This window comes from Ictalurus furcatus, chromosome 8, assembly GCF_023375685.1.
Source record: "Ictalurus furcatus strain D&B chromosome 8, Billie_1.0, whole genome shotgun sequence".
NCBI lineage: Eukaryota > Metazoa > Chordata > Actinopteri > Siluriformes > Ictaluridae > Ictalurus > Ictalurus furcatus.
This window is the reverse complement of record NC_071262.1, coordinates 20,099,049-20,110,958: the sequence shown is the minus strand read 5'-3', so window position 1 is coordinate 20,110,958 and position 11,910 is coordinate 20,099,049. Positions and strand designations below refer to the sequence as shown.

Here is an 11,910-nt window from a genome sequence, read left to right as displayed (position 1 = left end):
TTGTGTTAAAAATGTTAAAGGTAAAAAAAAAAAAAAAAAAAAAAAAACTTTGTTCATTTTGTTCCATAATAATAATAATAATAATAATAATAATAATAATAAGAGGAAGAAGAAGAAGACAGTGTTCATTCCCACCTTTGTACAGAAAAAAGGAGAAAAAAGACAACTAAATATTAATATGATATTGAATAATGTTTTCCCCCTGCTATTTCGAAAAGAACAGTAAAAAAAAATAAAATAAAATAACAATAATAGTAATAATTATAATAATAATAATAATAAACCAGTGTTCATTCCCACTTTCGTAAAGGACAAACATACAATTTAATTTGTGACGTCGGATAGTTTTTTTTCTTCTTCTTCTTTCAGCTCCTTTTGTAGCTGTGAGTATGGAATGACAATCCAATCTCATGTGAAATGGATCACAGCAACAGCCGTCATCTTCGGCAGCTGATTGGTCCAATCTTGGTAGCATAGTGGACTTTGATTGGTTCAGGATTACAATGATTAAAATGTATGACATCAGACTGTGATGTGATTGGCTGTTGCTTCTAACGCTGACTCGTGTGCGCTTGTAGGCGCTCAAATGTTCCTCAGGTGATTAGCTATTCAGTAATAAGGTAATTATGAATAATGACATAATGTAGTATTAACACAAGATGCGTACGTAAAAAAATGCTGTCTAATTAAACATATTTATACTTGTAACTGTTTATGCTAATACAAAAGAGTATAAATTGTGTTCGGTTTGACAAGTTAGCTAGCTAGCTAGCTAATCTCTCCAGTCTTCAGAAGATTACCTGCTAAATTGCTATTGTTAGTTTACTACGCCATTTTCAAGATCGGTGATAGTTTGATAGCTGACAAAATGGCGTAGGCGTGTTTTGTCATTCTGTATAATGACATTTATAAAGTTTCAAGTTTATTTGTCACATGCACAAAATTTCTTCTCCAATATTGAGGACAAAAATAAAAATGCTAGTTCATTAACCAATATATGTATGTATATAAAAGCATGTTAGTTCATTAACTATAACTAATTACATGTCTGTTTTTGCAAACAAAATTGTTCACATGATGTATGTGGACAATTTTTTTTTTTTGTTGCAAAAACAGACATGTAATTAGTTATAGTTAATGAACTAACAAGTTTACATATATATAGTTAATGAACTAGCATTTTTATTTTTGTCCTCAATATTGGAATGTACACTAATGTTCATATGAAGGTTAGGACTGGGATAGATATAAGACAGCTGTACTAGCAGCCACTAGGGAGTCTTGTTCGCTAACTGTATGGTGTTTCTGAAAATCGTAGAATTAATCTTTTAAATTTGCAACCGCAATCACAACCATTCTTTACACTCGTTAGCGCAGTAGGTAGTGCGTCAGTCTCATAACTCATCACTCATAACTCATCCGCCTACTCCGCGATGATGTCATTTTTGCCGCGCGCTCCCTCGCGCTATTGCAGACGTGTTGAGTATAAACCAGGCTTAATGCATTAGTATTTATGTAGGGTGCACAAATTAATTAAAAATTTTCAAAGGGTGCCGTGACTGAAAAAAGGTTGGGAAACGCTGGTCTACATCACTCTCCTCTTCTCCACTAATAGCTGGTGTTTGGTGGGCGTTCTGGTGCACTATAGTTGCCGTTGCATCATCCAGGTGGATGCTACACACTGGTGGTGGTTGAGGAGATTCCCCCCCATACAATGTAAAACACTTTGGCTGTCTTGAAAAGCGCTATATAAATGTAACTGGAACTAACTAAAAAAATAATAATCAGTTGTCACAAAGGCGTTAACTTGATGCGTCTTGAAATATATTCCAGGAATAGGTCCCACAAATAATCAAATCTCTTGGTATAGCCCCTAAGTGAATATTACATTTTTATATAATATTTTAATATTCATCCAATCAAAACCACTGTTTTTATGTACCCTGAAATAACAAATTATAATTAACAGCCCTTAATTAAATTATAACTTAGTCAGTCTCATATTCTGAAGGTTGTGAGTTTTGAAGCTACCAAAGTTTTGAAGTTACCATATGGCCAAGAGACTTAGTCCATGGCCAGATGGCGGGTGGTGGCGCTGGGTCGTTTGTTGAGCTGTTGGGACTTGTATACAGATGTTTATACTTTTTAAATACCATCAGTATATTTCTGTTATATTTCCCAAATTTCTGTTGGGTGTCATGTTTTCAGCCTTGTTAGCGCAGTAGCCCCTGATTAGATTACCTTTTCAATCAGGTGCTGTGGAATTATTGTGTTGAATGCTGAACTGAACTTTTCTATGAAGATCATTTGAATGCACGTGTCCTTTTTGTCCTTTTTTTTTTTTTACACACTGTTGGGTGTCATGTTTTCAGCCTTGTTAGCGCAGTAGGTAGCGCGTCAGTCTCATAATTTGAAGGTTGTGAGTTCAATCCTCACACAGGGCATGGGTTTTGTTTTCAGATTACGCAGAATTTGCTCTGTGTGGTGGTGCTGAAGGTGCTGCTCCCGATCCAGCCTGAGTGAGGTCTCCTAGTCAGGGAGTCTAGTGTCCAGTTTCAGAGGGAGGTCTACAGGCCCTGATTGGATTGCCTTTTCAATCAGGTGCTGTGGAATTATTGTGTTGAATGCTGAACTGAACTTTTCTATGGAGACCATTTGAACGCACGTGTCCTTTTTGTCCATGGCCAGATGGCGGGTGGTGGCGGCGTTGGGTCGTCTGTTGAGCAATTGGGACTTGTATACAGATGTTTATACTTTTTAAATACTATGACTATACGGTTTATGCACCATGGTTAAACACTTGCTTATTTATTAATTTCTTTTTGGTGTCGTGTTTTCAGCCTTGTTAGCGCAGTAGGTAGAATGTTAGTCTGACTGTCTGGAGGTTTTGAGTTCAATCCTCACACAGGGCATGGGTTTTGTTTTCAGATTACGCAGAATTTGCCCTGTGTGGTGGTGCTGAAGGTGCTGCTCCCGATCCAGCCTGAGTGAGGTCTCCTAGTCAGGGAGTCTAGTGTCCAGTTTCAGAGGGAGGTCTACAGGCCCTGATTGGATTGCCTTTTCCATCAGGTCCTGTGGAATGATTGTGTTGAATGCTGAACTGAACTTTTCTATGAAGACCGTTTGAACGCACGTGTCCTTTTTGTCCTTTTTTTTACACACTGTTGGGTATCATGTTTTCAGCCTTGTTAGTGCAGTAGGTAGCGCGTCAGTCTCATAATCTGAAGGTCGTGAGTTCAATCCTCACACAGGGCATGTTTTTTGTTTTCAGATCACGCAGAATTTGCCCTGTGTGGTGGTGCTGAAGGTGCTGCTCCCGATCCAGCCTGAGTGAGGTCTCCCAGTCAGGAAGTCTAGCATCCAGTTTCAGAGGGAGGTCTACAGGCCCTGATTGGATTGCCTTTTCAATCAGGTCCTGTGGAATGATTGTGTTGAATGCTGAACTGAACTTTTCTATGGAGACCATTTGAACGCACGTGTCCTTTTTGTCCTTTTTTTTACACACTGTTGGGTATCATGTTTTCGGCCTTGTTAGCGCAGTAGGTAGCGCGTCAGTCTCATAATCTGGAGGTTTTGAGTGCAATCCTCTCACAGGGTATGGGTTTTCTTTTCAGATTTACATTGAATTTGCTCTGTGTGGTGGTGCTGAAGGTGCTGCCTCTGTTTCAGCCTGAGTGAGGTCTCCCAGTCAGGAAGTCTAGCATCCAGTTTCAGAGGGAGGTCTACAGGCCCTGATTGGATTGCCTTTTCAATCAGGTCCTGTGGAATGATTGTGTTGAATGCTGAACTGAACTTTTCTATGGAGACCATTTGAACGCACGTGTCCTTTTTGTCCTTTTTTTTACACACTGTTGGGTATCATGTTTTCAGCCTTGTTAGCGCAGTAGGTAGCGTGTCAGTCTCATAATCTGAAGGTCGTGAGTTCAATCCTCACACAGGGCATGGGTTTTGTTTTCAGATTACGCAGAATTTGCTCTGTGTGGTGGTTCTGCCTCCGGTCCAGCCTGAGTGAGGTCTCCTAGTCAGGGAGTCTAGTGTCCAGTTTCAGAGGGAGGTCTACAGGCCCTGATTGGATTGCCTTTTCAATCAGGTGCTGTGGAATGATTGTGTTGAATGCTGAACTGAACTTTTCTATGGAGACCATTTGAACGCACGTGTCCTTTTTGTCCATGGCCAGATGGCGGGTGGTGGCGGCGTTGGGTCGTCTGTTGAGCAATTGGGACTTGTATACAGATGTTTATACTTTTTAAATACTATGACTATACGGTTTATGCACCATGGTTAAACACTTGCTTATTTATTAATTTCTTTTGGGTGTCATGTTTTCAGCCTTGTTAGCGCAGTAGGTAGAATGTTAGGCTGACTGTCTGGAGGTTTTGAGTTCAATCCTCACACAGGGCATGGGTTTTGTTTTCAGATCACGCAGAATTTGCCCTGTGTGGTGGTGCTGAAGGTGCTGCTCCCGATCCAGCCTGAGTGAGGTCTCCCGGTCAGGAAGTCTAGCATCCAGTTTCAGAGGGAGGTCTACAGGCCCTGATTGGATTGCCTTTTCAATCAGGTCCTGTGGAATGATTGTGTTGAATGCTGAACTGAACTTTTCTATGGAGACCATTTGAACGCATGTGTCCTTTTTGTCCTTTTTTTTACACACTGTTGGGTATCATGTTTTCGGCCTTGTTAGCGCAGTAGGTAGCGCGTCAGTCTCATAATCTGGAGGTTTTGAGTGCAATCCTCACACAGGGTATGGGTTTTCTTTTCAGATTTACATTGAATTTGCTCTGTGTGGTGGTGCTGAAGGTGCTGCCTCTGTTCCAGCCTGAGTGAGGTCTCCCAGTCAGGAAGTCTAGCATCCAGTTTCAGAGGGAGGTCTACAGGCCCTGATTGGATTGCCTTTTCAATCAGGTCCTGTGGAATGATTGTGTTGAATGCTGAACTGAACTTTTCTATGGAGACCATTTGAACGCACGTGTCCTTTTTGTCCATGGCCAGATGGCGGGTGGTGGCGGCGTTGGGTCGTCTGTTGAGCTATTGGGACTTGTATACAGATGTTTACACTTTTTAAATACTATGAGTATACGGTTTATGCACCATGGTTAAACACTTGCTTATTTATTAATTTCTTTTTGGTGTCGTGTTTTCAGCCTTGTTAGCGCAGTAGGTAGAATGTCAGTCTGATTGTCTGGAGGTTTTGAGTGCAATCCTCACACAGGGCATGGGTTTTGTTTTCAGATTACGCAGAATTTGCTCTGTGTGGTGGTGCTGAAGGTGCTGCCTCTGTTCCAGCCTGAGTGAGGTCTCCCAGTCAGGAAGTCTAGCATCCAGTTTCAGAGGGAGGTCTACAGGCCCTGATTGGATTTCCTTTTCAATCAGGTCCTGTGGAATGATTGTGTTGAATGCTGAACTGAACTTTTCTATGGAGACCATTTGAACGCACGTGTCCTTTTTGTCCATGGCCAGATGGCGGGTGGTGGCGGCGTTGGGTCGTCTGTTGAGCTATTGGGACTTGTATACAGATGTTTACACTTTTGAAATACTATGAGTATACGGTTTATGCACCATGGTTAAACACTTGCTTATTTATTAATTTCTTTTTGGTGTCGTGTTTTCAGCCTTGTTAGCGCAGTAGGTAGAATGTCAGTCTGATTATCTGGAGGTTTTGAGTGCAATCCTCACACAGGGCATGGGTTTTCTTTTCAGATTTACATTGAATTTGCTCTGTGTGGTGGTGCTGAAGGTGCTGCCTCTGTTCCAGCCTGAGTGAGGTCTCCCAGTCAGGAAGTCTAGCATCCAGTTTCAGAGGGAGGTCTACAGGCCCTGATTGGATTGCCTTTTCAATCAGGTCCTGTGGAATGATTGTGTTGAATGCTGAACTGAACTTTTCTATGGAGACCATTTGAACGCACGTGTCCTTTTTGTCCATGGCCAGATGGCGGGTGGTGGCGGCGTTGGGTCGTCTGTTGAGCTATTGGGACTTGTATACAGATGTTTACACTTTTTAAATACTATGAGTATACGGTTTATGCACCATGGTTAAACACTTGCTTATTTATTAATTTCTTTTTGGTGTCGTGTTTTCAGCCTTGTTAGCGCAGTAGGTAGAATGTCAGTCTGATTGTCTGGAGGTTTTGAGTGCAATCCTCACACAGGGCATGGGTTTTGTTTTCAGATTACGCAGAATTTGCTCTGTGTGGTGGTGCTGAAGGTGCTGCCTCTGTTCCAGCCTGAGTGAGGTCTCCCAGTCAGGAAGTCTAGCATCCAGTTTCAGAGGGAGGTCTACAGGCCCTGATTGGATTTCCTTTTCAATCAGGTCCTGTGGAATGATTGTGTTGAATGCTGAACTGAACTTTTCTATGGAGACCATTGGAACGCACGTGTCCTTTTTGTCCTTTTTTTTACACACTGTTGGGGGTCATGTTTTCAGCCTTGTTAGCGCAGTAGGTAGCGTGTCAGTCTCATAATCTGAAGGTCGTGAGTTCAATCCTCACACAAGGCATGGGTTTTGTTTTCAGATTACGCAGAATTTGCCCTGTGTGGTGGTGCTGAAGGTGCTGCTCCCGATCCAGCCTGAGTGAGGTCTCCTAGTCAGGGAGTCTAGTGTCCAGTTTCAGAGGGAGGTCTACAGGCCCTGATTGGATTGCCTTTTCCATCAGGTCCTGTGGAATGATTGTGTTGAATGCTGAACTGAACTTTTCTATGGAGACCATTTGAACGCACGTGTCCTTTTTGTCCTTTTTTTTACACACTGTTGGGTATCATGTTTTCGGCCTTGTTAGCGCAGTAGGTAGCGCGTCAGTCTCATAATCTGGAGGTTTTGAGTGCAATCCTCACACAGGGTATGGGTTTTCTTTTCAGATTTACATTGAATTTGCTCTGTGTGGTGGTGCTGAAGGTGCTGCCTCTGTTCCAGCCTGAGTTAGGTCTCCCAGTCAGGAAGTCTAGCATCCAGTTTCAGAGGGAGGTCTACAGGCCCTGATTGGATTGCCTTTTCAATCAGGTGCTGTGGAATTATTGTGTTGAATGCTGAACTGAACTTTTCTATGGAGACCATTTGAACGCACGTGTCCTTTTTGTCCATGGCCAGATGGCGGGTGGTGGCGGCGTTGGGTCGTCTGTTGAGCAATTGGGACTTGTATACAGATGTTTATACTTTTTAAATACTATGAGTATACGGTTTATGCACAATGGTTAAACACTTGCTTATTTATTAATTTCTTTTTGGTGTCGTGTTTTCAGCCTTGTTAGCGCAGTAGGTAGAATGTTAGTCTGATTGTCTGGAGGTTTTGAGTGCAATCCTCACACAGGGCATGGGTTTTCTTTTCAGATTTACATTGAATTTGCTCTGTGTGGTGGTGCTGAAGGTGCTGCCTCTGTTCCAGCCTGAGTGAGGTCTCCCAGTCAGGAAGTCTAGCATCCAGTTTCAGAGGGAGGTCTACAGGCCCTGATTGGATTTCCTTTTCAATCAGGTCCTGTGGAATGATTGTGTTGAATGCTGAACTGAACTTTTCTATGGAGACCATTTGAACGCACGTGTCCTTTTTGTCCATGGCCAGATGGCGGGTGGGGGCGGCGTTGTGTCGTCTGTTGAGCTATTGGGACTTGTATACAGATGTTTACACTTTTTAAATACTATGAGTATACGGTTTATGCACCATGGTTAAACACTTGCTTATTTATTAATTTCTTTTTGGTGTCGTGTTTTCAGCCTTGTTAGCGCAGTAGGTAGAATGTTAGTCTGATTGTCTGGAGGTTTTGAGTGCAATCCTCACACAGGGCATGGGTTTTGTTTTCAGATTACGCAGAATTTGCTCTGTGTGGTGGTGCTGAAGGTGCTGCCTCTGTTCCAGCCTGAGTGAGGTCTCCCAGTCAGGAAGTCTAGCATCCAGTTTCAGAGGGAGGTCTACAGGCCCTGATTGGATTTCCTTTTCAATCAGGTCCTGTGGAATGATTGTGTTGAATGCTGAACTGAACTTTTCTATGGAGACCATTTGAACGCACGTGTCCTTTTTGTCCATGGCCAGATGGCGGGTGGTGGCGGCGTTGGGTCGTCTGTTGAGCTATTGGGACTTGTATACAGATGTTTACACTTTTTAAATACTATGAGTATACGGTTTATGCACCATGGTTAAACACTTGCTTATTTATTAATTTCTTTTTGGTGTCGTGTTTTCAGCCTTGTTAGCGCAGTAGGTAGAATGTCAGTCTGATTGTCTGGAGGTTTTGAGTGCAATCCTCACACAGGGCATGGGTTTTGTTTTCAGATTACGCAGAATTTGCTCTGTGTGGTGGTGCTGAAGGTGCTGCCTCTGTTCCAGCCTGAGTGAGGTCTCCCAGTCAGGAAGTCTAGCATCCAGTTTCAGAGGGAGGTCTACAGGCCCTGATTGGATTTCCTTTTCAATCAGGTCCTGTGGAATGATTGTGTTGAATGCTGAACTGAACTTTTCTATGGAGACCATTTGAACGCACGTGTCCTTTTTGTCCATGGCCAGATGGCGGGTGGTGGCGGCGTTGGGTCGTCTGTTGAGCTATTGGGACTTGTATACAGATGTTTACACTTTTTAAATACTATGAGTATACGGTTTATGCACCATGGTTAAACACTTGCTTATTTATTAATTTCTTTTTGGTGTCGTGTTTTCAGCCTTGTTAGCGCAGTAGGTAGAATGTCAGTCTGATTATCTGGAGGTTTTGAGTGCAATCCTCACACAGGGCATGGGTTTTCTTTTCAGATTTACATTGAATTTGCTCTGTGTGGTGGTGCTGAAGGTGCTGCCTCTGTTCCAGCCTGAGTGAGGTCTCCCAGTCAGGAAGTCTAGCATCCAGTTTCAGAGGGAGGTCTACAGGCCCTGATTGGATTTCCTTTTCAATCAGGTCCTGTGGAATGATTGTGTTGAATGCTGAACTGAACTTTTCTATGGAGACCATTTGAACGCACGTGTCCTTTTTGTCCTTTTTTTTACACACTGTTGGGTATCATGTTTTCAGCCTTGTTAGCGCAGTAGGTAGCGTGTCAGTCTCATAATCTGAAGGTCGTGAGTTCAATCCTCACACAGGGCATGGGTTTTGTTTTCAGATTACGCAGAATTTGCTCTGTGTGGTGGTTCTGCCTCCGGTCCAGCCTGAGTGAGGTCTCCTAGTCAGGGAGTCTAGTGTCCAGTTTCAGAGGGAGGTCTACAGGCCCTGATTGGATTGCCTTTTCCATCAGGTCCTGTGGAATGATTGTGTTGAATGCTGAACTGAACTTTTCTATGGAGACCATTTGAACGCACGTGTCCTTTTTGTCCTTTTTTTTACACACTGTTGGGTATCATGTTTTCGGCCTTGTTAGCGCAGTAGGTAGCGCGTCAGTCTCATAATCTGGAGGTTTTGAGTGCAATCCTCACACAGGGTATGGGTTTTCTTTTCAGATTTACATTGAATTTGCTCTGTGTGGTGGTGCTGAAGGTGCTGCCTCTGTTCCAGCCTGAGTGAGGTCTCCCAGTCAGGAAGTCTAGCATCCAGTTTCAGAGGGAGGTCTACAGGCCCTGATTGGATTGCCTTTTCAATCAGGTCCTGTGGAATGATTGTGTTGAATGCTGAACTGAACTTTTCTATGGAGACCATTTGAACGCACGTGTCCTTTTTGTCCTTTTTTTTACACACTGTTGGGTATCATGTTTTCAGCCTTGTTAGCGCAGTAGGTAGCGTGTCAGTCTCATAATCTGAAGGTCGTGAGTTCAATCCTCACACAGGGCATAGGTTTTGTTTTCAGATTACGCAGAATTTGCTCTGTGTGGTGGTTCTGCCTCCGGTCCAGCCTGAGTGAGGTCTCCTAGTCAGGGAGTCTAGTGTCCAGTTTCAGAGGGAGGTCTACAGGCCCTGATTGGATTGCCTTTTCAATCAGGTGCTGTGGAATGATTGTGTTGAATGCTGAACTGAACTTTTCTATGGAGACCATTTGAACGCACGTGTCCTTTTTGTCCATGGCCAGATGGCGGGTGGTGGCGGCGTTGGGTCGTCTGTTGAGCAATTGGGACTTGTATACAGATGTTTATACTTTTTAAATACTATGACTATACGGTTTATGCACCATGGTTAAACACTTGCTTATTTATTAATTTCTTTTGGGTGTCATGTTTTCAGCCTTGTTAGCGCAGTAGGTAGAATGTTAGGCTGACTGTCTGGAGGTTTTGAGTTCAATCCTCACACAGGGCATGGGTTTTGTTTTCAGATCACGCAGAATTTGCCCTGTGTGGTGGTGCTGAAGGTGCTGCTCCCGATCCAGCCTGAGTGAGGTCTCCCGGTCAGGAAGTCTAGCATCCAGTTTCAGAGGGAGGTCTACAGGCCCTGATTGGATTGCCTTTTCAATCAGGTCCTGTGGAATGATTGTGTTGAATGCTGAACTGAACTTTTCTATGGAGACCATTTGAACGCACGTGTCCTTTTTGTCCTTTTTTTTACACACTGTTGGGTATCATGTTTTCGGCCTTGTTAGCGCAGTAGGTAGCGCGTCAGTCTCATAATCTGGAGGTTTTGAGTGCAATCCTCACACAGGGTATGGGTTTTCTTTTCAGATTTACATTGAATTTGCTCTGTGTGGTGGTGCTGAAGGTGCTGCCTCTGTTCCAGCCTGAGTGAGGTCTCCCAGTCAGGAAGTCTAGCATCCAGTTTCAGAGGGAGGTCTACAGGCCCTGATTGGATTGCCTTTTCAATCAGGTCCTGTGGAATGATTGTGTTGAATGCTGAACTGAACTTTTCTATGGAGACCATTTGAACGCACGTGTCCTTTTTGTCCTTTTTTTTACACACTGTTGGGGGTCATGTTTTCAGCCTTGTTAGCGCAGTAGGTAGCGTGTCAGTCTCATAATCTGAAGGTCGTGAGTTCAATCCTCACACAGGGCATGGGTTTTGTTTTCAGATTACGCAGAATTTGCCCTGTGTGGTGGTGCTGAAGGTGCTGCTCCCGATCCAGCCTGAGTGAGGTCTCCTAGTCAGGGAGTCTAGTGTCCAGTTTCAGAGGGAGGTCTACAGGCCCTGATTGGATTACCTTTTCCATCAGGTCCTGTGGAATGATTGTGTTGAATGCTGAACTGAACTTTTCTATGGAGACCATTTGAACGCACGTGTCCTTTTTGTCCTTTTTTTTACACACTGTTGGGTATCATGTTTTCGGCCTTGTTAGCGCAGTAGGTAGCGCGTCAGTCTCATAATCTGGAGGTTTTGAGTGCAATCCTCACACAGGGTATGGGTTTTCTTTTCAGATTTACATTGAATTTGCTCTGTGTGGTGGTGCTGAAGGTGCTGCCTCTGTTCCAGCCTGAGTGAGGTCTCCCAGTCAGGAAGTCTAGCATCCAGTTTCAGAGGGAGGTCTACAGGCCCTGATTGGATTGCCTTTTCAATCAGGTGCTGTGGAATTATTGTGTTGAATGCTGAACTGAACTTTTCTATGGAGACCATTTGAACGCACGTGTCCTTTTTGTCCATGGCCAGATGGCGGGTGGCGGCGGCGTTGGGTCGTCTGTTGAGCAATTGGGACTTGTATACAGATGTTTATACTTTTTAAATACTATGAGTATACGGTTTATGCACAATGGTTAAACACTTGCTTATTTATTAATTTCTTTTTGGTGTCGTGTTTTCAGCCTTGTTAGCGCAGTAGGTAGAATGTTAGTCTGATTGTCTGGAGGTTTTGAGTGCAATCCTCACACAGGGCATGGGTTTTCTTTTCAGATTTACATTGAATTTGCTCTGTGTGGTGGTGCTGAAGGTGCTGCCTCTGTTCCAGCCTGAGTGAGGTCTCCCAGTCAGGAAGTCTAGCATCCAGTTTCAGAGGGAGGTCTACAGGCCCTGATTGGATTGCCTTTTCAATCAGGTCCTGTGGAATGATTGTGTTGAATGCTGAACTGAACTTTTCTATGGAGACCATTTGAACGC

General features: G+C 43.6%; 7 non-coding genes across 7 annotated transcripts; all 7 read left to right on the top strand.

Moving 5' to 3' along the window:
• The first annotated feature begins 2,371 nt into the window (after positions 1-2,371).
• trnam-cau (transfer RNA methionine (anticodon CAU)) lies at positions 2,372-2,444 on the top strand. The gene has a single exon. It is a non-coding gene; the product is annotated as a tRNA-Met (tRNA).
• A 738-nt stretch (positions 2,445-3,182) lies between these two features.
• Positions 3,183-3,255, top strand: trnam-cau (transfer RNA methionine (anticodon CAU)). Its single transcript has one exon. It is a non-coding gene; the product is annotated as a tRNA-Met (tRNA).
• Positions 3,256-3,869: 614 nt separating this feature from the next.
• On the top strand, positions 3,870-3,942 carry trnam-cau (transfer RNA methionine (anticodon CAU)). Its single transcript has one exon. It is a non-coding gene; the product is annotated as a tRNA-Met (tRNA).
• Positions 3,943-6,420: 2,478 nt separating this feature from the next.
• Positions 6,421-6,493, top strand: trnam-cau (transfer RNA methionine (anticodon CAU)). Its single transcript has one exon. It is a non-coding gene; the product is annotated as a tRNA-Met (tRNA).
• A 2,488-nt stretch (positions 6,494-8,981) lies between these two features.
• Positions 8,982-9,054, top strand: trnam-cau (transfer RNA methionine (anticodon CAU)). Its single transcript has one exon. It is a non-coding gene; the product is annotated as a tRNA-Met (tRNA).
• Positions 9,055-9,659: 605 nt separating this feature from the next.
• trnam-cau (transfer RNA methionine (anticodon CAU)) lies at positions 9,660-9,732 on the top strand. The gene has a single exon. It is a non-coding gene; the product is annotated as a tRNA-Met (tRNA).
• A 1,073-nt stretch (positions 9,733-10,805) lies between these two features.
• On the top strand, positions 10,806-10,878 carry trnam-cau (transfer RNA methionine (anticodon CAU)). The gene has a single exon. It is a non-coding gene; the product is annotated as a tRNA-Met (tRNA).
• Positions 10,879-11,910: the final 1,032 nt, after the last annotated feature.